The following is a 25,987-nucleotide window of genomic DNA, read 5'->3' as shown; positions in this document are numbered from 1 at the left end:
GGTGAGACCAGAAGGTGAAGATCCTCCCCCCTAGAGCATTATTTTTTTGGGTCTTAAAATTGCCTTGGAAATGTGGGAAACCATTGCATTTCCTTTTCTTTTCTAAGATTTTATTTATTATTTGACAGAGATACAGTGAGAGAGGGAACACAAGCAGGGGGAGTGGGAGAGGGAGTAGCAGGCCTCCCGCTGAGCCAGGAGCCAGATGCCAGGCTTGATCAGAACCCTGGGATCATGACCTGAGGTGAAGACAGATGCATAATGTCTGAGCCACCCGGGTGCCTCAACCAGGCCTGGGAAAGTCTGAGAGCAGCTGACTTTGCCAGGAGCCAGAACAGCTCCGCAGGCAGGGCTAGTGCAAGAATGGAAGGGGCAGGGTTCTGAGGGTGGTTTTCAGCCATAGAGAACTCTGAAAGGGGCCAGATGTTGGGGGGAGGGAGGTCTTGTTCACGACCCGTCCATGGCTGCCCCTTGGACCCAGGTGTTTCAGCGAGGAGGCGGCGCTGCCTCCAGTAAGTTGTGCAAAAGCGGGGTGGTGAGAGTGTGAGGGCGGGTCGCCCGGTACAGGCAGGCGTGGCATCCAATGGGCTCAGGGAACCACCCTCCCCAACCAATCAGCACCTGGAGGTGGAGCTGTGTCCTCTGTGGGTGGACCCAGAGCTGCCTTAGGATGCAGAGGTGGAGCAGGCACAGGGGAGCTGGAAGAGATCCTGGACTGCTGTCCTACTTTGGTGAGTGCAGGCTGTGCGCTGGCATGGGGGGTTTCAGGGTTAGGGTCCTCGAAGGGCACATGAAGCGAGTTCATCATGGGTACTCAGATGGGTTTTCTTTTTCCCTTGAAAGTCTCTTCTGCCCGATGTCCATCAACTGGCCCTCTCCCCCAGATCTCTGAACTCCAGGGCGCCTGCTCACCCAAGCTTTTGTGGAATGAGTTGTGGATATTTCAGGGTTTCTCTTGTTCCCCAGGAAGAGTGCATGTAAGGGCAGCACACAGTTCCCAACTTCAGTGGTGTGCCTCCAGTCCCCTGGCACAGTGCAAGTAATGGATATTGAGCAACACCCCAAGCTCAGCAGGGTGTTCCCTGTTCCCCACACCCCACAGGTGTGGCTCTAACAAGCCCCAGAACAGTTCCCCAGCTTCAAAATTTTGAGCCCTGTCCCCATGGGGTTGGTGGTAACGGGATGTCTGTGTTGTGCACCAAGGTTCTCCAGGCTCCTGCCCCCACCAAACACTTGGGGCAGGTAACAGCCCCAGAGCCATCCCCCAATTTTAGCATTGTGTCCATGTCCCAGGGGATGGTGGTAATGGGCTGTCAGGAGCCTGCAGGAGTGTCCTCCAGGTGGGGGCTGGAAGCTGGAGGAAACCAGACCCCACTCAAGTTGCATGATGAACAGGTGAGTTGAGGTGTCCCTTTGGAAGGATAATTTCACTTTCCAAAAAAGACAAAGTTATTGGCCTACTTTAGAATGTTGATAATTACTACTTAAAAAACAAGTATGTGTTTCCAAAAAAGAAAAAAGAGAAAAGAAAAGAAAAAAAGAAAGGAAGAAAGAAAGAAAGAAAGAAAGAAAGAAAGAAAGAAAGAAAAAGAAAGAAAGAAAACAAACAAGTATGTGTTTTCCCTTTTCTCAGGAACAGAAGCAGGTGTGCCAGTCTTAGGTCAGAGGTGCTTATCCCCACCTGACAACACTTCTCTGATCTGGCTCCATGAGACCCAATGTTTTGAACAATAGCGTCTGAGTCAGCCATGCAGCTTGTCACAGGATGTCCATGTTCTGAGAAAGCAGCAGGTACATTGGACACTTGTCAGGACTGGGGGTAAGACTTCTTTTTAACCCAAAACCTCCTGGGCTTTTCTTTTTCCTCTAGTTGAGCCATGAAGTAAAATTTAAGTAGCTGTCAGCATTCTGGATTTGGTGCAAGATTACTTAGTTTCCCCGAAGGCAGAACATTGCAGGGAATACCACTTTCTCTGTTCATTTACTGCTTACAAAATGTAATATGAACATCTGTTTCTTAAGAAATCACTTGTATTAGAGAAGGAAGATGAGATTTACTCTTTGTGGGTTTTAACATATAATTTGATCCCTCATCTAACAGTGTTTATTCACTTGGGCCTAAGGTATGGTTGAATGGCCAACATCGTGAGTTAGGTGGCTTTTTGCAGCCAGATAGAGACATGGACGATGTCTTGTCATTTGTCAAAGGTGATGTTTCATACCTGATTAGTGTTTTCATCTAGAGAGTTCCACTTCAGGTAGAGGGAAAATTCAAAATTATTCAAAGTAGGCTTTTGCCATTTAAAAGTAAAGCTTGACTTTCTAGTTGGACTAAATGTATCATCTAGATATTTTAACATGCCGTACTTTCTCTGTAGTTTCTTTGGTGGTGGAGTCAGAAGGGGATTCTTTGGGAATTCTCCTGGATAGAGGCACACTGGGGGCATCAGGGGGCTTAGCAGACTTCACCCTGGGGTGAATTCTGGAACTGCTTGCCTGACTCTGGGTGTCGGGTTATCCCACAGAGTTTGTTTCTCCTCATGAAATTGCTGGAAGGTAGTATCTGTGGAAACACTTTTTACACAGTAACTTTTGGGCTAACGAAGAGTAACTAACAATGAGGTGATTTGGGCTGTATTATTCTGTAAATAATAGTTTCATAACCCCCGTCATAGGCTATGGTATTTTATTGCACAAGGAGTCTTCAGAAGTCTACAATGAAAGACTCAGATTTCAGAGCATGTTCATGTTCCATTGATATGTGACTTACAGTTTGCCCAGGTAGGAAGGTAAGTTGAGAGAAATATGATATATTTATGAATGCATTGGAACAGTGTAATTTTGATAATGGGGGTAATCCTGGAGTGTTGCAGCAGACAGAAGATTTCCAGGTCTAGGTCGAGCTGACAGGGGTCCCAGAGGAGAGTGGAGTGGTTTCTGCAGGAGGGTGTGGGCAGGGCTGGCTCCAGGGGTGGCTGTGTGTCACCCCTGTGACAGTTGTGACAGGTCAGGGCTGTGAGCAGGTTCATGGCTGAGGACAGGTGAGGCCTGGGTGGAGAGCTGGCAGAGCACCTTCTTCTGTGCCACTAGCCTCAGCCAACACACACGAGCTCCTTGTCTGTCCCTGTCATTCCAGTTCAGACTTCTCCATGTTGCCAGGTCAGGACATTGTTTTAGGCTTCTTTCTTTGAGTGTGTGTGTAGTTTCAAAACCTAGATGATGACATAATGGGTCTTCAGAATGTCTGTTCAGAATGTATTTCCTGCTCTCCTCTACTGCAGTGAGTCATATCTACTATCTGTGCATTTCTATTTCCTGTTTTAAATAAACAATGGGAGACAAATCTCCTGAAATATTAAAAGAATTCTTTGTGGTGTTCATGTTTTTCTCTTCCGTGAACCACATTCCAATATTAGAAAATATTTTTTTAAAGTAAAGCACAGGCGTGGGGCTCTAACAGGTTACAGTGGCCTTTGTGAGGAGGACACATGGCGAAAGAGTGCAGATTGTTGAGTAGCTCAGGGAGAGGGTCATTGTGTTCCCAGAGAAAATCTTCCCTCCCTGGGGGGAGGGGTGGCTGCTAACTTGGTGGCCCATCCTGGGCTCTGAAACCTGACCCAGTGAGTCCCTTATGACTAGAACTGGGGAATTGATGAAGAAAACAGAATGAACCCTGGCGGGTGACAGCACCCTTTACACTCAGACTCCTTGGAGCAAAGGAGCTCATCATCCACAAGGCATATCAGGATCCCTGAGGGTGTGGGCTTTGCTTCCTGGGAAGAAGTTTTGTCTTCATCCTCTGAACCAGAGCCTTGTTGTCCAGTTACAGACACCCAGGCCTTTATGTGACCATGTCATTATTATTCTTGTTATTTTAAGAAAGCAATATAGATACTGACTTCAAGATCTAAATATCAAAAGGAAAAACACAAGGTCAGCTATGTATATGAGGACCAAACTTGTGGGGACTCTCATTAGTATGGGCGATGTCGGGCTGCCCATATGAAAAGGAACATGGAATTCTATTTGGATAGAAATGTGCTGTACACATGTAGTGTTTTAGTCTATCCTTTTCCTTCACTGAAAGGAAAATAGAGTGCAGACTGGAGCTTTGTTTCTGATTTGAAGGAAGAGGAGGTAAGAGATTTGAAAGAGCAGTGTTCATGCTGACATGGTGCTCTGTGCCTAGTGAGTGAGCATTTGAAGCTTGGACTTGAAAGCGTTAGTGTTCAGGGAGGTTGTGGTCCAAGTTTCCCACACAGAGAGCCGCTTGACTGGTCTGCCTAAATGGACTCGTTGCTGCCTTTTGAAGGGCAGCTTGAAGGTGGCTTGAAACCCTAGGGCACTGGAGGAATGATCTGGAAGGGACACTGGGTGGGCCAGTGTAGGAAAAACCCAAGGAATTCCAGAGCTAATGATGAACACGTTTCTGAGACTGGAGTTGGCTTCTCTGTGAGCATCATTGAGCTGGGCTGGAAAACAGTCTCTGGGTCTTAGGAGTTACCATGTCAGCAGGTGTGAGCCTGGCAGGGAAGTCATATCAGATAGCTGGGAGACTGTGAAGCTGTGGTGGTGGCCTTCACTCTTGATGCACAGGCCAGCTTGCTCCAGGACAGGGCTCTGCTCCCCAGCCAGCCCTCCTGCTGCAGATGTGATAGAAAACTTGCTTCCTCTTTGGTCCTCCAGCCCTCATCTCAGCAGGGGGCTTGGTGGGAAGCATCCCATAGGCAGCATTATGGCTTCTTGCCCAGTGTGCCCCTTGCTTCCTCAGATGAGGCACCGCAGGTGTCCTCTGCCTGGTGCCTGTGATTTCAGCCAGCAAAAGCACTTCTTCCAGAGCCAGACCTCTGAGAGATCCTCCACTTTGCTGTGCTGTGTGGAAGAGGCTGGTTTACATTTGAAACTGAAATCTCAGCTCCTGCCATGAAGTTCCAAGGCCACATGGCACACCATTCTCCTTGAAGCTCTAGTTCCACGTGGGGCCTGACGTGTGAGACTGAGGCTGATCCTGGGCAGCCTGCTGCTGTTTCTGCTGCTGCTGCAGGTTCCTTTCTGAAAACTGTGTAGCAAAGCCTGGTTTGTGATGGCATCCCAGAAGAGAGGGATAGGTGCAGCATTCTGCCCCAGCACAGGAGGATGATGGATATTAATCACAGGTGGCTGTTGCAGAGAGGAGAGATGTCTGTTTCCCAGGACCTTAGCCAGAGGGATATTTGGACCCTGGGATGCTTCTCTGCTCAGCTTTCTCAGATGATCACATCAGGCAAGTAGATGATATGTGTGTGTGCTCACCTGGAATTGAGGAAGGTGTCTGGTTTCAGGTTTCATGTGCAAGTGGATTTCTCTTATGGCTCATTTTCCTGATGGTCTTCAGGGTTTCTGAGAGTAACCCATTGTTCTGGGCATCCTGGCTGTACAAGAGCTCTGGCCAGCTTCTCACACATAAGATGTGCAGATATTTTTTTCTCATTGGGGAGGTTTCTTTTAAGGGTTTGATGGTTTCTTTTGCCATGCAGAAATTTCAGTTTGATGTCCTTCCACTTGTTTATTTTTCCTTTTGTTGCCTTTGCTTTTGGTGTCTGATATAAAAGTCTCTTCCCCAAAACCAGTATCAAGAAACCTACTACCTGTGTTTTCTTTTTGGAGGTTTATGGATTCATTTCTTACATTCAAGTCAATCATCCATTCATAATTTGTATGTGCAGTGTAGGAAAGTGATACAGTCACATCCAGTCACATTCTTCTGCATTTAGTGTCCAGGTTACCCAATACCATTCACTGAAGAGACAGTCCTTTCTCCATTGTATATTTTCTGCTGTGTCATAAGTTAAGACCATATGTGTGTGGGTTAGTTTCTGGGGTTTCTTTCTTTCTTTCTTTCTTTCTGTATGTCTTACAGTTTATTTGTTGGGAAAATATTTTTCCTGTCAGAATATATGCAGTGTGGACTTCACTGATGTCTTCATACTCTTCAGTAGGATTTTTCTCTGACATCTGTGTTTATGTAAATGAGTAGCTGGATCTATAGATTTCAAAAGTTTGAACATTTGGGCAGAATTACTTAAGTAGTATTCTGTTCCTCCACCAGACACGAGATTTGTCTGAGTGTCTTCTTTTGTGATGTTCTCAGTTGTGATGATGGATATCTATATTTCCTTTTCTGTGGTAGGTTTATTGAAGTGAATTTAACTTTTCCTAAAAGCATGGATTCTAAATCATCCTTATTTTATAATAAATATGTATATAAAACAGCATGCTTAAAAATGGATTTATTGGAAGCAAATGTTGGAACAGTACATCAATATTATAAATTCCCATTCAGTGTTAATAATTCTATCAGAGCTAAGTTTAAACATACTTTTAATATACAAATGAATAAATGTTTTAAAAAGTACTGTGATTATTAGTTTCCAAGCTGTTTGTTGTGTTCCATTGACCTGTGTGTCTGTTTTTATGCTAGTACCATACTGTTTTGATGACAATAGCTTTGTAATCTAGCTTGAAATTGGAGTGTGGTGACTCCAAGTGGCTTAGTTGCTTGCTTGCTTGCTTTCATTCATTCTTTCTTTCTATCAATGAGATTATTTATTTTTATGTAGTTTACATTTGTATTCTAAATGTTTTTCTTTCACTTCTTTTTCATTATAATCCTATAATGTGTTATATGTTTCAGGGGTAGAGGTTTGAGATCCTTCATTTTACACAGCACACAGTGTTCACCACAACACATACCCTCCCCATGCCCATCACCCAGCTACCCCATTCTCTCACCTTCCTCTCCTTCAGAAACCCTCAGTTTGTTTCCTGAGATTAAATGTCTTTTTTCCTTTTATTCCCCCTCTGGTTTCTTTTTCCTCAATTCCCCTATGATCCTCTGTATTGTTTCTTTAATTCCACATATCAGTGAGTTCATATAATAATTGTCCTTTTCTGATTGAATTATTTCACTTAGCATAATACCCTCTAGTTCTATCCATGTCATTGCAAATGGCAAGATTTCATTTTTTGATGGCTGCATAATACTCAATGGTATATATACCCATATATATCCATTCATCTGTTGATGGAAGTCTGGGCCCTTTGCATACTCTGGCTCTTGTGGGCATTGCTGCTATAGACATTGGGGTACAGGTGTCCTTTTAGAGCGCTACATTTTTATCTTTGGATTAAATACCCAGTTGTGCAGTTGCAGGGTTGTAGGGTAGCTCTATTTTCAACTTCTTGAGGAATCTCCACACTGTTTTCCAGGGTGGCTTCACCAGCTTGCATATAAAAGTGTTCCCCTTTCTCCACATCCTCACCAATAACTGTATTTTCCTATCTTGTTCATTTTAGCCATTCTAACTGGTGTAAGGTGGGATCTCATTATGGATTTGAGTTGCACTTTTCAAATATTGAGGGATGTTGAGCACTTTTTAAAGTGTCTGTTGGCCATTAGAATGTCTTCTTTGAAGAAATGTCTATTCATGTCTTTGCTCTATTTCTTTCTTTCTTTTTCTTCTTCTTTTTTTTTTTTTTTGATATTGCTCTATTTCTTGATTGGATTATTTGTCCTGTGGATTTTGAGTTTGGTAAGTTCTTTCTAGATTTTGGATACAAGCCCTTTATTTGATATGCCATTTGAGATATCTTCTCTCATTCTTTTTGTTGCCTTTTGATTTTGTTGTTGACTGTTTCCTTTGCTGTGTAAAAGCTTGCTATCTTGATGAAATCCCAACAGTTCATTTTTGCTTTTTTTCCCCTTGCCTTTGGAGATGCATGTAACAAGAAGTTGCTGTGGTTGAGGTCAAAGAGATTGCTGCCTCTATTCTCCTCAAGGATTTGGATGAATTCCTATCTCACATTGAGGTCTTTCATCCACTTGGAGTCTATATTATATGTATGGTATAAGGAAATGGTCCAGTTTCATTCTTCTTCATGTGGCTCTACCTTGTTCCCAACACCATTTATTGAAGACACTTTTTTCCCCCATTGGATATTCTTATCTGCTTTGAGGAAGATTAGTTGACCCTAGAGTTGAGGTTTATATATTCTGTTCCATTGATCTTTGTGTCTGTTTGTGTGCCAGGATCATACTCTCTTGATTATTAGAGCTTTGTAATAGAGCTTGAAGTCTGCAATTGGGTGGCCATCAACATTGGTTTTCTTTTTTAACATCCCTTTGGCTATTTGGGGTCTTTTCTGTTTCCATACAAATTTTGGGATTATTCATTCCTGTACTATGAAAAATGTGGATGGTATTTTGATAGGTATTGCATTGAATCTGTGAATTGCTGTGGGTAGCATAGACATTTTCACAATATTTTTTCTTCCAATCCATGACCATGGAATGTTTCTCCATTTCTTTGTGTCTTCCTCCATTTCTTTCATGACAATGGTATAGTTTTCTGAGTATGGATCCTTTGCCTTTTTGGTTAGATGAAGTCAGAAGTATCTTATGGTTTGGGGTGCAATTATACATGGGATGGACTCCCTAATTTCTCTTTCTTCTGTTGTATTGTTGCTGCAGACAAATACAAGTGATTTCTGTGTATTGATTTTATACCCTGACACTTTATAGAATTCCTGGATGACTTCTAGAAATTTTGGAGTGGAGTCTTTTGGGTTTATCCACAGAAAGTATCCTGTTGTCTGCAAAGAGTGAGAGTTTGACTTCTTTGCTTATTCGGACACCTATCTTTCTTTTTGTTGTCTGATGGCTGAGGCCAAGAATTCTAGTACTATGTTGAACAATAGTGATGAGAATGGACATCCCTGTCATCTTCCTAACCTGAAGGGAAAAGCTCTTAGTTTTTCCCCTTTGAGAATGATATTCTCTGTGGGTTTTCCATAGATGGCCTTTATGTGGAGGTACCCTCTATCCCTCCACAGTGAAGAGCTTTGATCAAGAAGGGATGCATTAATTTGTTGAATGCTTTTTTCTGCATCTATTGAGAAGATCCTATGGTTCTTGTTCTTTCTTCTCTTAAGGTTGTGGATTCCATTGATTGATTTGTGGTTGTCAAGCCACCCTTGCAGCCCAGGAATAAATGCAATTTGGTCATGGTGAATTATCCTTTTAATGGGCTGTTGGATCCTATTAGCTTGTATGTTAGTGAGAATTTTTGCATCCATATTCATCAGGCATAGTGGTCTGTAATTCTTTTGGGTGGGATCTTTGGATTTGGGATCAAGGTAATTCTGAACATATCAACAAGGGTTTGGAAGTTTTCTTCCAGTTCGGGTTTTTTTTTTTGTTGTTGTTGTTTGTTTTTTTGTTTTTTTGGTTTTTTTTTTGTTTTTTTAAGTTTCAGAAGAAGAGTTACTAAATCTTCTTTAATGTTTGGTAGAATTCCCCTGGGAAGCCATCTGGTGCTGACGGGCATCTTGGTTCTTTCCACAGTTTGGCGACTGTGACCATTGCTGCTATAAACGTTGGGGTACAGATGGCCCTTCTTTTCACTACATCTGTATCTCTGGGGTAAATATCCAGGAGTGCAATTGCAGGGTCATAGGGAAGCTCTATTTTTAATTTCTTGAGGAATCTTCACACTGTTCTCCAAAGTGGCTGTACCAGACTTGCATTTCCACCAACAATGTAAGAGGGTTCCCCTTTCTCCACATCCTCTCCAACACACGTTGTTTCCTGTCTTGCTAATTTTGGCCATTCTAACTGGTGTAAGGTGGTATCTCAATGTGGTTTTAATTTGAATCTCCCTGATGGCTAGTGATGATGAACATTTTTTCATGTGTCTGATAGCCATTTGTATGTCTTGATTGGAGAAGTGTCTGTTCATATCTTCTGCCCATTTTTTTTTTTTTTTACATGATTGTCTGTTTTGTGTGTGTTGAGTTTGAGGAGTTCTTTAGAGATCCTGGATATCAACTTTTTGTCTGTACTGCCATTTGCAAATATCTTCTCCCATTCTGTGGGTTGCCTCTTTGTTTTCTTGACTGTTTCATTTGCTGTGCAGAAGCTTTTGATCTTGATGAAGTCCCAAAAGTTCATTTTTGCTTTTGTTTCCTTTGCCTTTGGAGACATATCGAAAGAAGTTGCTGTGGCTGATATCGAAGAGATTACTGCCTATGTTCTCCTCTAGGATTCTGATGGATTCCTGTCTCACATTGAAGTCTTTTATCCATTTTGAGTTTTTCTTTGTGTACAGTGTAAGAGAATGGTCAAGTTTCATTCTTCTACATATAGCTGTCCAATTTTCCCAGCACCGTTTATTGAAGAAACTGTCGTTTTTCCACTGTATATTTTTTCCTGCTTTGTCGAAGATTATTTGACCATAGAGTTAAGGGTACATATCTGGGCTCTCTACTCTCTTCCACTGGTCTATGTGCCTGTTTTTATGCCAGTACCATACTGTCTTGGTGATCAGAGATTTGTAGTAAAGTTTGAAATCAGGTAACGTGATGCCACCAGTTTTTTGTTTTTCAACAATATTTGCTCCAGCTCTTTGAAAAATACCGGTGGAATTTTCGTTAAAAGTATACATTGCTCTAGGCAGTATAGATATTTTAACAAGGTTTATTCTTCTGATCCAAGAGCATAGAATGGTCTTCTATCTTTTTGTGTCTTCTTCAATTTCTTTCATGAGTGTTCTGTAGTTCCTCAAGTACAGATCCTTAACTTCTTTGGTTAGGTTTATTCCCAGGTATCTTATCATTCTAGATGCTATAGTAAATGGCAGAAAATCAGAAAATCAATAAAGAAACAAGAGCATTGAATGACACATTGGACCAGATGGACTTCATAGATATATTCAGAACATTCCACCCTAAAACAACAGAATACTCATTCTTCTCAAGTGCACATGGAACCTTCTCCAGAATAGACCACATACTGGGTCACAAATCAGGGCTCAACTGATACCAAAAGACTGAGATTATTCCCTGCATATCCTCAGATCACAATGCTTTGAACCTGGAGCTCAATCACAAGGAAAAGCTTGGAAGGAACTCAAACACCTGGAAGCTAAAGACCACCCTGCTTAAGAATACTTGTATCAACCAGGAGATCAAACAAGAATTTAACAATTCATGGAAACCAATGATAATGAAAATACTTTGGCCCAAAACTTATGGGATACAGCAAAGGCCATCCTAAGGGGGAAATATATAGCCATCCAAGCCTCTGTCAAAAAAAATTGAAAAATCCAGAATACACCAGCTGTCTCTACACCTTAAAGAATTGGAGAATCAACAACAAATTAAGCCATCTCCACACACAAGAAGGGTAAAAATGAAGATTAGAGCAGAGATCAATGAGATAGAAACTAGAGATACAGTAGAACATATCAATGAAACTAGAAGCTGGTTTTTTGAAAGAATCAATAAGGTTGATAAATCATTGTCCACACTAATCCCAAAGAAAAGAGAGAAGGCTCAAATTAATAAAATTATGAATGAAAAGGGAGAGATCACAACTAACACCAAGGAAATAGAAACAATCATCAGGTTATTATCAACAGTTATATGCCAGTAAGTTAAGCAATCTAGATGAAATGAATGCATTCCTGGAAAGCTATAAACTCCCAAAATTGAACCAGGAAGAAATTGACAACCTGAATAGACTGATATCTAGTAATGAGATTTGAAGCAGTGATCAAAAACCTCCCCAAAAACAAGAGCCCAGGACCTGACGGATTCCCTGGGAAATTCTACCAGACTTTCAAAGAAGAAATAATACCTATTCTCCTGAAGCTGTTTCAAAAAATTGAAGCAGAAGGAAAACTTCCAGACTCTTTTTATGAAGCCAACATTACCCTGATCCCCAAACCAGGCAAAGATCACACCAAAAAGGAGAATTTCAGACCAATATCACTGATGAATATGGATGCTAAGATTCTCAACAAGATCCTAGCAAATATGATCCAACGGCACATTAAAAAGGTTATCCACCAGGTGGGATTCATTCCTGGATTACAAGAATGGTTCAGCATTTGCAAATCAATAAATGTGATAGAACCAATCAATAAGAGAAGAAAGAAGAACCACATGGTCCTCTCAATTGATGCAGAAAGAGCATTTGACAAAATCCAGCCTCCATTCCTGATTAAAATGCTTCAAAGTATAGGGATAGAGGGAACATTCCTGAACTTCATAAAATCTATCTATGAAAAAAACCACAGCAAATTTCATCCTCAATGGGAAAAAGCTCACAACCTTCCTTTTGACATCAGGAACACCACAGAGATGCCCACTCTCACTCTTGTTCAACATAGTATTAGAAGCCCTAGGAACAGCAATCAGACAACAAAGAGAAATAAAAGGTATCCAAATTGGCAATGAAGAAGTCAAACTCTCTCCCTTTGCAGATGACAGGATGCTTTATATGGAAAACCCAAAAGACTCCACTCCCAAACTACTAGAACTCATACAGCAATTCAGTAATGTGGCAGGATACAAAGTCAATGTACAGAAATCAGTGGCTTTCTTATACACTAACAATGAAAATACAGAAAGGGAAATTAGAGAATTGATTCCATTTACTATGTTCTATAATATTTAAGATGAAAACTCTCATAGTATCTTCAGCTTATTGTGAAATTATATTTTTACATATATATGAATATAAATACATACATGAATACCAACCCACATAATTACATCCATATGCATGTGTGTAGGCAGACAGAAAGGGAGAAGAAAGAAATACAGCAAAATAATGATTATTTATCAATGTGTGGGTTGTAGTGTTCATTGTGTTATTCATTATGTTGTCTGATTGCAGACCTGTATAAGAACTAGTTTAAAAAAAAAAAGTGTACTCAGCTCTATTTCTTTGAAGCACTTAGACTATGTATTGCCAAAATATTATGTAATTCAATACAACTTATTTTGACTTATTAATTTTATGTAAAGAATTTCAATAGGTGAAAGATGCTATTCAATTTAAGAAGCTAAATAATTGCTTACAACATAGAGCTTATTATGGTTATAAGCATTATGGTGCTAAAATAAATGAAAAGTGCTTCAGAAATGCTTCTTTTGTAAATTATCTCCATTTTTATACAGTTTTTGGAGATATCAGTTTACCATGTGTTCCATCTGAGGACTCTAAACTAGGAAAATCTTGATACAGAGAATAATGAAGACTTTCCCTGTAAGAACATCTGTTAACTTAAGGCTCCAGAAATATCTCTACTAGGGGCACCTGGGTGGCTCAGTGGGTTAAGCCTCTGCCTTTGGCTCAGGTCATGGTCTCGGGGTCCTGGGATCGGCTCAGCGGGGAGCCTGCTTCCTCCTCTCCCTCTGCCTGCTTGTGATCTCTCTCTCTCTCTGTGTCAAATAAATAAAATCTTAAAAAAAAAAGAAATACCTCTACTAGAAACATTTTAGGACAGGGAGAGAAGTAGCCATATTTTCAATTTACATTCAGTATCTCTCCTATTATTTAGATGATACACTGTTAATAGTCTCAAGTTCCCAGAACATGATCACAAGTTGATTAGAAATAAAAAAGGGGGAAGGAGATAGGGATTCCTGGGATTACAAATGATAAATATACATCCATTGGCAATAGTGATATTCTGGCAGGAATAACAGAAAATAAGAAGTAACTAAATGGACATAAGTTTAAGGTTATATAACATATATATTATGGTATATAATATATACAGTAATGTATAATATCAGTTTAAGATCAAATAATATATATTGAAAAGGCTCGCAATAATACATTTACTTAATAAGCAGTAAACAAATACACTGAATGCTGTAAATACACACTCTGATGGATGAACATTAGGACAGGACAATGGAGAAGCCACTGTGTTCTAGAAATCATTTTAAAAATAGTAGCTGTCAGGGCGTGTGTGTGGCTCAGAGGGTTAAGCCTCTGCCTTTAGCTCAGGTGATGATCTCACGGTCCTGGGATCCAGCCCTGCATCGGGCTCTCTGCTCAGCAGAGAGCCCGGTTCTCCCTCTCTGCCTGCTTCTCTGTCTACTTGTGATCTCTGTCAAACAAATAAACAAAATCTTAAAAAGAAAATAGTAGCTGTCATAAGGTCCGGCCTGTGAAATTATAATTAAATCAAGTAAGTCTAGGAGAGTAAAAGAACAAAGAAACGTCCAAATAAGTTAATTTCTCTTTTACCCTTAAATACTTCATGGATTTAATTCCATATCATTGTATGAAGGGAATGGTATCAGATAACTTTTTATTTAATTTTAAGTTCATTCTTAGATTGCCTATATTACCAGGAACTATGCCAAACTGCAGTTTTTTTTTTTCAGGCTAAAGGAAAATTATATAGTTCATAAACTTGGCTCTCTCTAAAGAAGGATAGAAATACCATGCTAACACTAATCAAAAGAAAAATGGAGTAGCTATGTTAACTTCAGATGAAGCCAACTTCAGGGCAAGGGGAAAAAAGTTATCAAGAATAAAGTTAAAATAGTAAGGTGGGGGACTATATAATGATGTGTACATCTCACAAAATTGTGGATTTTTTTTTCCTTTAGCAAAATCCCATTGTCAGATCTAAAAATGTATCAATTCTTTTGTATCTAATACTATTTCATGTGGTAGTTCATCATTTGTATCAAAATACCTATTTTGAAATAGTTTGTTCAAATTATATACATTGGATTGGGTTGCTCTGTTTCTGGGGTCTTTGTTAACCTAGAATTTCTATTCAAATCCTCTTTTTTCTTGTTTCACATGCTGTCACATTGCAAAAGCCTTGTCGGTCGTCCAATGGTATGAACTACATTCTTAATTTTTCTGCCTCCTTTCTCTGATGTTATTTAAATTTTTGGAGGAGTTTTATTACTCAAAAATTGGAACTATTGGGGGCACCTGGGTGGCTCAGTGGGTTAAAGCCTCTGCCTTCAGCTCAGGTCATGATCCCAGGCTCCTGGGATCGAGCCCCGCATCGGGCTCTCTGCTCCGCAGGGAGCCTGCTTCCTCCCCCCTCTCTCTGCCTGCCTCTCTGCCTGCTTGTGATCTCTGTCTGTCAAATAAATAAATAAAATCTTAAAAAAAAATTGGAACTATTGGGGCGCCTGGGTGGCTCAGTGGGTTGGACCTCTGCCTTCAGCTCAGGTCATGATCTCAGGGTCCTGGGATCAAGTCCAGCATCGGGCTCTCTGCTCAGTGGGGCCTGCTTCCCCCTTCTCTCTCTGCCTGCTTCCCTGCCTAGTTGTGGTCTCTCTCTGTCAAATAAATAAGTAAAATCTTAAAAAAATTGGAACTATTATCTAGAAGTCTGCATAAATCCAGGTTCAACTTTAGGAATAATGCTTCCAAGAGGTATAAAATATCTGGCTGTTTCACTTTCGATAATCGAAAGATTGGTTATTGATATTCTGGTGGTAACAGCCTAATTCCTCCTTTATAAAGTTCCCCATCATTTTTTTAAATTGTTTACCCATCTGCCTAAAACAATTATTTTATTAAAAAGTGAAAAATGGCAATATTCTAATTCTGATTTTTCTTCCTTATTAAATTCTTCTCTATAAACCCTTTGTCATCATTAGCTAAGGGTATCTGATTACACTCAAATACAGTTAATGGGAGATCAGCAGAAAGTTATTAAATTTTCCTTTAATTGTCAGTTCCAGAGTAAGGAAGTGGTGTTCTAAATACCCAGGTGGGAATCAATAAAGTTTCTGTTTGTGTTCCATTTGGTTTTGTTGTTGTTTGACTAAATCTTCTCTTTAAGTATCCTTATTCACTCACTTTTAAAATATATACTCCAGTTATATTAATGAATAGAATCTGATTTTATTTTTATTGAATGAGTTTTCCCATCTTGTTCAGTGGAAGTTCCTTTGTTTTGATCTCAAAGTCCTTTGGTTATAAAACTATCAAGACTTTATTATTTCTTTGCTTTCTTATACAAATATCACAGACTCACCCTGAATATTTCTTATACCAGTCCTGGAATCAGCCAGGTACAATTTCAAATGTACAAGCTGTTGTAGAATTTCAGAACTCACCGTTTTAGGAACAGAAACTGGAATGCCATTATTTATTTATTTTTGAACAGAATTAGGATGAATGGAGGGATGGAGAGGCAGACAGACAGATACCTGATAGACAAATATGTGTGCATATTTTTTTTCTGATATAGAAAGACTCATCAACAGGTTATAGTCTTTATAACTTAATAAATTAACATAACTAGAAAGTAACTTTTGTTAAAGTTATAAAAAGTACACTGTAGCCTTACAGAAAAGACAGGGAAGAGAAACACCAATGGAGAAGACAACTTGGGACGTAATCTTGAGTTTGGTGTTCACAGGAAAGGAAGTCTTAGCTAACGGATTGTGAATTTGCCAGCATTGATGATAAATGTAAATCCCACGTGGATATGGCTGTAGGCAATTTTAGGCAAGAGACTGGGAAGATTTCCAGAACTTGCAGCAAAATTATACCACAATCTTGCCATTAACATTTGATTTACAGAAGTCCTTTTGTTGTTAGTCAGTCTCTTTTTTAGTGAACTTCTAATGCCTATGCATGCAGATTATAGGCAGACTTTAGCATTTGGCACTTACTTTATTTCTGTGAATACAATTTTTAACTTTAAGAAATGTTACCTTTAAGATATGTGGTTTCTCTATAGCTCAACTAAGAGAAAGAATATGCTGATCATGCGAATATTGTATTCACAATTTCTTTTAGTGATGCAGAAAGGTAATCTTTGTGGTTGATATCATTTTGGTCAAAATCACAATTGCTGTGACCTTATGCAATTAAAAAATAATGGGAGGTTACATAGATCTTTTTGATGTGTATATTAATTTCTGCAATTCTAAAGCCAGATGAACACAGGCATGACAGTCAACTCTGCTAATGATCTCAGGCAAGTTACATTCTCTTTCTAGAACTCAGTTTTCTTATCTGAAAACTGGAACTGTTCATACGGTTGCTGCAAGGATTAAGTAAGTGGACATGTGTAGAGCATTCCTAAGAGTCTGGGGCACATGGGAGCAGTATGTTAAGTGTTAGCTGTTATGATTGTGAATCCATTGGTCCTAATCTGCATATTCTCAAGGAGTTAGCACATCTTATTATTTGTTAACATACCTTACTCCAATAACTGAGTAAAATCAGGTCCAGAGAAATCAAGTAAACAGTCAAGATCACACAGCTTAAGTGGCAAATCTGTGTCCCAGCTTCAGATATAAATGGTGTGAAGAAATAGGGAATGTCTTTTTTGGAGATGTTCATTCTTTTTTGGTGTTCTAAGAATCCATGGTCAGTGTTCCGAGGGATGTAGTAATACATGAAGTGCTTGGTTTTAAATTCAAGATGTCCATTTGCCTGTATCATTTTTCTTTTACTGAAAGTATAATTAGCTTAACCACTTATTTTAATAATGGGCCATTTCTTGGTGCCCCTTGTAAGGGCCTACTTAGCAAGAGCAATTTCATCTTGGTTAAATGGTGATTTTGTTATTTATGCAGTAAAACTTAAACTAACCCTGCCCAACCCACATCCCCTGCAGGGGAACTAACTTAGAAGCAAGTCTGGGAAACCAGTAAAATATTGTTGACCAGTCCCTGATAACAGAGCCCAAATGCAAGGACGAGTCAGGCCAGATGGAGACCATCTCATTGGCCAGGCTCAACCACATGGCCTTTGCTCTATAAAACCTAGTCTATGAAACTGGGGGTCATCACTCTCTCTGTAAGAGGCGGCCCCAACCAGTCAGTTTGATTCTTGATACTGGTGTAAAATAAAGCTCTGCTTGACCTTCATTTTGTATTGGTCTTACTCCTTTGATCACAGACCCTAACACTCCTGAGTTAGGGAAGTTTTCTAAGGGAAAAAAAAAATTCTCTGAGCTTGAATTTTGAGATATAAGCTGTCTTTGTTATTTTTCCATTTTTAAAAATTTCTTTTGTTTTTGTTTTCTATTGGTGGTTTTTCTTTTTTTTTTCTTTTTCTTTTTTTTTAATATAATTTTTTATTTTTTATAAACATATATTTTTATCCCCAGGGGTACAGGTCTGTGAAATATTGGTGGTTTTTGCATTGTAGTTTTTTCCAAAAGAGAGATGGGGTAACAATTCTTATATCAGATAAATTACATTTGTTGATCTTCTTGGTGGATAGACCCTTTAAGCATGATGCAGTGTCCTTCTATATCTCTGACTACAGTCTTTAGCTTAAAATATAAATATTTATGCTCCCAATATGGGAGCAGCCAACTATATAAACCAACTATTAATCAAAATAAAGAGTCATATTGATATTAATACATTAATTGTAGGGGATCTTAACATGCCACTCTAAGTAATAGATAGATCATCCAAGCAGAAAATGAAATAAAAAACAGGAGCTTTGAATGACACATTGGACCAGATGGACCTCATAGATATATACAGAACATTCCATCCTACAATAACAGAACACTCATTCTTCTCTAGCGCATATGGAACTTTCTCCAGAATAAACCACATAGTGAGTCACAAATCAGGGCCCAACCAATACCAAAAGGTTGAGATTATTCCCTGCATATTCTCAGACCACAAAGCTTTGAAACTGGAACTCAACCACAAGAAAAGTTTGGAAGGAATTCAAACACTTGGAAGCTAAATACCAACCTGCTCAAGAATCTTTGGATCAACCAGGAAATCAAAGAAGAACTTAAACAATTCATGGAAGGCAATGAAAATTGTAAGGGCCTGCTTAGCCAGAGGGAGTCATTTTGTGTTTATGCAGTGAACTTAGATTGACCCGGCCCCTCCCAGAGGAACTTACTTGCAAAACCTAGATATAACGGCGGGTCAGGCCAGGTGAAGACATCCAATCAATGGAGCACCCATATATCTACTAGGGTAAATTGAAATTCAATTGGCCACCCGTGTGTAACCTAGCAGTTTTCTCTGTGTGTTGCAGACCTAGCATGACTGTGCAGTTTTCTCTGTATATTGCAATATCATTGGCCACCTGTGTATAGCCTGGCGAAACTATCTCTATAAAAGTTAGTCTGTGAGACTGGGAGGGGTCGCCTCTTTGCAAGAGATGGCCCTGACCAGTCAGTTTGATTCTCAATGCTTGGTGCAAAATAAAGCTTTGACCTACGCTTTGTATCAGTCTCGCTCCTTTGATTATGGGCCCTAACAAAAATGAAGACACATTGGTCCCAAAACTATGAGATATGGCAAAGGCAGTCCTAAGGGAGAAATACATAGCCATCCAAGCCTCACTCAAAAAAAAAAAAATTGAGAAATCCTGAATACACCAGCTCTCTTTACACCTTAAGGAACTGGAAAACCAACAACAAATTAAGCCAACTGCACACACAAGAAGGGAATAAGATTAGAGCAAGGACCAATGAGTTTGAAACTAGAGATACAGTAGAACACACAGTGAAACTAGAAGCTGGTTTTTTGAAATAATCAGTAAGATCAATAAGCCACTGGCCAAACTAATCCAAAGAAAAGAGAGAGGACTCAAATTATAAAATTTTGAATGAAAAGGGAGAGATCACAACCAACACCAAGGAAATAGAAACAATCACCAGAAATTATCATCAACAGCTATATGCCAATAAGTTAAGCAACCTAGAAGAATTGGATGCATTCTAAGAAATAGATGCAACTTCCAAGACTGAAACAGGAAGAAATTGACAACCTGAATAGACTGATATCTAGTAACAAGATTGAAGCAGTGATCAAAAACCTCCCTTTAAAAAACAAGAGCCCAGGACTTGATGGATTCTGAGAGGAATTCTACCAAACTTTCAAAGAAGCAGTAATAGCCATTCTCCAGAAGCTGTTTCAGAAAATAGAAACAGAAGGAAAACTTCCAGACTCTATGAAGCCAGCATTACCCTGATTCCCAAACCAGACAAAGACCCCATGAAAAAGGAGAATTTCAGGCCAATATCCCTTATGAATATGGATGCCAAGATTCTCAACAAAATCCTAGCTAATTGGATCCAACAGTACATTAAAAGGATTATCCACCATGACCAGGTGGGATTTATCCCTGGGACGCAAGAGTGGTTCAACATTCACAAATCAATCAGTGTGATAGAACAAATCAATAAGAGAAGAAAGAAGAATCACATGGTCCTCTCAACAATGCAAAAAAAAGCATTTGACAAGATACAGCATCTGTTCCTGATTAAAACTCTTTGAAGTATAGGGACAGAGGGAAAATTCCTCAACTTCATAAAACCTATCTATGAGAAACCCATGGCAATTATCATTCTCAGTGGGGAGAAGATGACAGCCTTCTCTTTGAGATCAGGAACATGACAAGGATGCCCAATCTCACCACTGTTGTTCAACACAGTACTAGAAGTCCTAGCAACAGTGATCAGAAAATGAAAAGAAATAAAAGGTATTCAAATTGGTAAAGAAGTCAAACTTTCTGTCTTCGCAGATAACATAATACTTTATATGGAAAACCCAAAAGACTTCACCCCCAAACCACTAGAACTCATATAGAAATGCAGTAATGTGACAGGATACAAAATCAATGCACAGAAGTCAGCTGCTTTCTTATACATTAACAATAAAAATATAGAAAGGGAAATTAGAGAATTGATTCCATTTACTATAGCACCAAGAACCATAAGATACCTGGAAATAAACCTAACCAAAGTGGTAAAGGATCTGTACTTGAGGAGCTACAGAACACTCATGAAAGAAACTGAAGACACAAAAACATGGAAAAGCATTCCATGATAATGGATCAGAAGCATAAACACTGTTAAAATATCCATACCACCCTGGGATGCCTGGGTGGCTCAGTTGGTTAAGCTGCTGCCTTCAACTCAGGTCATCATCCCAGGGTCCTGAGATCAAGTCCACATCCGGCTCCTTGCTTGGCAGGGAGCCTGCTTCTGTCTACACCTCTGTCTGCTATTCTGCCTGCTTGTGAGCTCACTCGCTACCCCTCTCTCTCTCTCTCTCAAATAAATTAAATAAGTAAATAAATAAATACCTTTAAAAAAAATGTCCACACTGCCCAGGGCAATCTATACTTTCAATGCCATCCCAATAAAAATTCCACTGGCATTTTTCAAAGTGCTGGAACAAACAATCCTAAAACTTGTATGGAACCAGAAAAGACCCTGAATCGCTAAGGAAATTTTCCAAAAGAAAAACAAAGCTGGGGGCATTACACTGCCTGATTTCAAGCTTTACTACAAAGCAGTGTTCACCAAAACAGCATGGTACTGGTACAAAATCACACATAGACCAGTGGAACAGAGTAGAGAGCCCAGATATGGACCCACAACTCTATGGTCAAGTAATCTTTGACAGAGCAGGAAAAAAATATACAGTGGAAAAAAGTCTCCTCAATGAGTGGTGCTGGGAATATTGGACAGCTATGTATAGAAGAATGAAACTGGATGATTCTCTTACATCATACACAAAGATAAACTCAAAATGGATAAAGACCTCAATGTGAGGCTATAATCTATCAAAATTCTAGAGGAGACCATAGGCAGTAACCTCTTCAACATTGGCCACAGCAACTTCTTTCAAGGCATGGCTCCAAAGACAAAGGAAACAATAGCAAAAATGAACTTTTGGGACTTCAAGATCAAAAGTTTCTGCATGGCAAAGGAAACAGTCAACAAAACAAGGAAACAACTCATGGAATGGGAGAAGATATTCTCAAATGACACTACATACAAAGGGCTGATATCCAAGATCTATAAAGAACTCCTCAAACTCAACACTCAAAAAACAGACAGTCACATCCAAAAAATGGGCAGAAGACATGAGCAGACACTTCTCCAAAGAAAACATACAAACGGCTAACAGACACGTGAAAAAATGTTCATCACTACCCATCAGGAAGGTTCAAATCAAAACCACATTGAGATACCACCTTACACCAGTCAGAATGGCCAAAATTAACAGGACAGGAAACAACAAATGTTGGAGAGAATGTGGAGAAAGGGGAACTCTCTTACACTGTTGGTCGGAATGCAAGTTGGTGCAGCCACTTTGGAAAACAGTGTGGAGATTCCTTAATAAATTAAAAATAGTGCTACCCTATGACCCTGCAACTGCACTACTGTGTATTTACCCTGAAGAAAGAGATGTAGTGAAAATAAGGGTCATCTGTGCCCAAATGTTCATAGCAGCAATGGCCATGGTAGCCAAACTGAGGAAGGAGTCAAGAGCCAAGATACCCTTCAACAGACAATGGCTAAAGAAGATATGGTCCATATATGCAATGGATTATTATTGCCTCCATCAGAAAGAATGAATACGCAACTTTTGTATCAACATGGACAGGACTGGAGGAGATTATGCTGAGTGAAATAAGTCAAGCAGAGATAGTCAATTATCATATGGTTTCTCTTATTTGTGGAACATAAGGAATAACATGGAGGACATTAGGAGAAGGAAAGGAAAAGTGAATTGGGGGAAACTGGAGGGGGAGAGGAACAATGAGAGACTGTGGATTCTGAGAAACAAACTGAGGCTTTTGGAGGGGCAGGAGAGGGGGAATGGGTGAGCCTGGTGGTGGGTATTAAGGAGGGCACGGATTGCATGGAGCACTAGGGGTTATACATAAACAATGAATCCTGGAACAATAAAAAAATAAAATAAAAAGACTGTAAAAAGAAAAATATATTTAGGATATTAACCCCTCATTAGATACATAGTTTACAAATATCTTTTTCCCTTTCCATAGATTATCTTTTCACTATGTTGATGTTCTCTTTTGCTGTGCAGAAGCTTTTTAGTTGGATATAGCCCCACGTATTTATTCTCAATTTTGTTCCTTGTGTTTTTGGTATCATATCTGAAAAATCATTACCAAGATCCACATCAAGGTGCTTTATTCCTATGTTTTCTTCTAAGTGTTTCACGGTTTTAGGTCTTACTTTTAATTCTTTAGTCCATTCTAGGGTGATTTTTGTGAGTGGTGTAGGTTCTGAATCCAGTTTCACTGTTTTATATGTGATTACTCAATTTTCCAGCACCATTTACTGAGGAAATGCCTTTTCCCCATTGAGTATTCTTGGTTTCCCCATCAAATATTAGTTCACTGTATGTGCTTGGCTTTATTTCTGGGCTTTTGATGCTGTTCCTTTGGCCCATTTGTTTGTTTATATGCTAGTACCATACTGTTTTTGATGATAACAGATTTGTAGTATAGCCTGAAATTAGGAAGTACGATTCTTCCTGCTTTGTAATTCTTCCTCAGAATTTCATTGGGTATCAGGAGTCTCTTGTGATTCCATATAAATTTTAAGAGTCTTTTTTCTACTACTGTAAAAAGTGTCATTCAATCCTGATAGAATTTGTATTGAACCTATAGATGGATTTTGGTAGACATTTTAACAGCATTAATTCTTCCAACTCATGAACATGGAATAACTTTCCATTTATTTGAATCCCCTTCAATTTTTTAAAAGAATTGGTACAGTTTTCTGCATAAAGATCTTTTATCTCCTTAATTAAATTGATTCCTAAGTATTATTTTTGATGCTATTGTAACTGGGATTGATTTTTTCAATTTTCAGAAAATCTACTGTTTGTGTATTGAAAAGCTACTGATTTTAATGCTAATTTTGTATCCTGAAACTTCCTAAATTCTTTGATTAATGGCTTTTGGTTGAATCTTGAGATTCTATATATAAAACAATATCATTTGCAAATAGAGACAATTTTACTTCTCTCTTTTAAATTCTAATACATTTTACTCTTGTCCTTGCTGGCATGCTCTAGTGAGTACTTCCAGCAGCATATTGAGTATGAGAGCTAGAGTAGACACCCTTGTTTGGGTCCATATTATAGAGATTTTATCCAGTACTTCTGTGCTCATAATGCCACTATTTTGTTTCACAGAATATAGGTTCTTGTTATTGTATTTAACCTTTATATTCCTTATGTGGGGAATCTTTTAAATTTTTTGAGCAAGTTTTAAAACTTACTAAGTAGGGGTGTCTGGGTGGCTCAGTGGGTTAAGCCTCTGCCTCCAGCTCAGGTCATGATCTCAGGGTCCTGGGATTGAGCCCCATATGGGGCTCTCTGCTCAGCAGAGAGCCTGCTTCTCCCCCTCTCTCTGTCTGCCTCTCTGCCTACTTGTGATCTCTGTCTGCCAAATAAATAAAATCTTTAAAAAAAAACTTACTACATATGAAAATCATGCTTTAACTCTTCATTACTGTAATGCCACAGCCTGGACAATGCTGAGCACAATACGCTCTTAATAAAAATCTATTCTATCTGCTGACCAGCAGTATTAATTTCTCCTTTATTCTTATATAAAACACACACCCTCAAACTCTTGGCAGGTGGAACACTCAAAGTTTATTTCTTTATATATAATTGATTCCTAGCAACATGTGGGGATGTCTCACTTATCTTTGCATTTGTAAGACTGGGACCAGTGCCAGCCATCTACTAGGAGCTGAGTAACTTATTCCTGAGGAATAAAATGACTGAAGTCTCATTACTCTCAACCTCAGATACACATGTATAGCCAGCAGGATTCAGATATTAATAGAAAGAGGACATGTTTTGAGAGCATCTTGCTTATATTTGCTGTAAATTCTTTATCTCCTTACACAATAATTTCTGATTTCCACTATGCATTTGCCACCCAGATCAATTGTTCTCTGCCATATCCAGCAGTCCATATTAAGAATAATATGTTAATATCATTTTCACCTTTAATAACAAGGCAAAGTGGTTTCCTTTTTTTTTTTTTATTTTATTTTTATTCCTTGGTTTTCACAATCTCTACCTTGATCATCACTGTCTTTGCCAGGAGCTACTATTTGTTTTCATATTCAATTTTGAATAAAAGTGCCAATTGGGAAAATCTCATTTTGCTTTTAGCCTAAAAATCAGTTGCATTTTTTTTTCCTTTTCCTTTAGGCAAAAGAAATGCTTTCAAAGACACTACATTTTATAAATACTACCTATGAAAAAGTTAAATACAGGGACGCCTGGGTGGCTCAGTTGGTTAAGCAGCTGCCTTCGGCTCAGGTCATGATCCCAGGGTCCTGGGATCGAGTCCCACATCGGGCTCCTTGCTCGGCAGGGAGCCTGCTTCTCCCTCTGCCTCTGCCTGCCTCTTTGTCTGTGCTTGCTCGCTCTCTCTCTCTCCCTCTGTCTCTGACAAATAAATAAATACAATCTTTAAAAAAAAAAAAGTTAAATACATAGAGAAATAGAACATTTTTACTGTGGTGGTGATTTTCCTTCCAGAATTCTAAGAAAGCAGAGGGCTGGGCTTTGGTCTTGAGCAGTGACAGGTAAAATAAGACATTTTATTTGTTAAAGAAGAATAAATGGCAAGATGTCAGTTTTTAAGGTCTTGATTTGGTCTTTGACTGGGCTGAGAATATCATTTCATGGCTATTAAGTAGCCTCCCAGCTGCACTTTCTTTACAATAATGCACGTGGTTTCCTTTGGCACAATGTTTCAGCATGGCATGCATAAGTCATATTGGCCCTGCAAGTCCATGTTCCTCCTGCAGGATGATGTTAAATGTGATGTTCTTAGTTTATATGTTGACCAAGACTCTTGCCCTATTCATTTGATTCTTTGTCTTGAAGGCTTGAGTTTTCGCATAGCCTTATTTTGAGATTTGATTATTGAAATGTAATTTGTGTCACTAAAATATTGTGAAACTGGGCCATCTACCTCTCAGTCTCTCTCTATAGACATAGAATGAATAGAAGTAGAGGGGAGAAGGTTAGAGGGAGAAACAGACTTCTCACAGAGCTGGGAGCCCTATGTGGGACTGGATCCTGAGACTCTGGGATCATGACCTGAGCTGAAGACAGTTGCTCAACCAACTGAGCTAACCAGGCACCCCAAAAGATATCCTTTAAATGCCTTTCCTGAAAGCAAGTACTGTCACTGAGTTTGTGAAAGGTAGCTGCCCAAAGTCTATCTATCTGAAGCTTAATGAAAGGTAATGTGGGAGGAAGTCAAGATGGCAGAGAAGTAGCAGGCTGAGACTATATCAGGTAGCAGGAGACCAGCTAGATAGCTTATCAAACCATTGCAAACACCTACAAATCCAATGGGAGATCAAAGAGAAGAGAC

General features: G+C 39.3%; 1 long non-coding RNA gene across 1 annotated transcript in view; it reads left to right on the top strand.

The window, feature by feature from the left end:
- Positions 1 to 269: 269 nt before the first annotated feature.
- Positions 270 to 25,987, top strand: part of LOC123387360 — an 84,835-nt gene continuing 59,117 nt past the window's right edge. The window contains exon 1 of the long non-coding RNA XR_006601811.1: positions 270 to 731. This is a non-coding gene — a long non-coding RNA (uncharacterized LOC123387360). The remainder of the gene's footprint in view (positions 732 to 25,987) is intronic.

The sequence above is a fragment of the Mustela putorius genome, unplaced genomic scaffold, assembly GCF_011764305.1.
Source record: "Mustela putorius furo isolate JIRA1106 unplaced genomic scaffold, ASM1176430v1.1 tig00003853_pilon_pilon_pilon, whole genome shotgun sequence".
Classification (NCBI taxonomy): Eukaryota; Metazoa; Chordata; class Mammalia; order Carnivora; family Mustelidae; genus Mustela; species Mustela putorius.
Note: the sequence above shows the minus strand (reverse complement) of the source record. Positions and strands in the feature narration are given on the sequence as shown.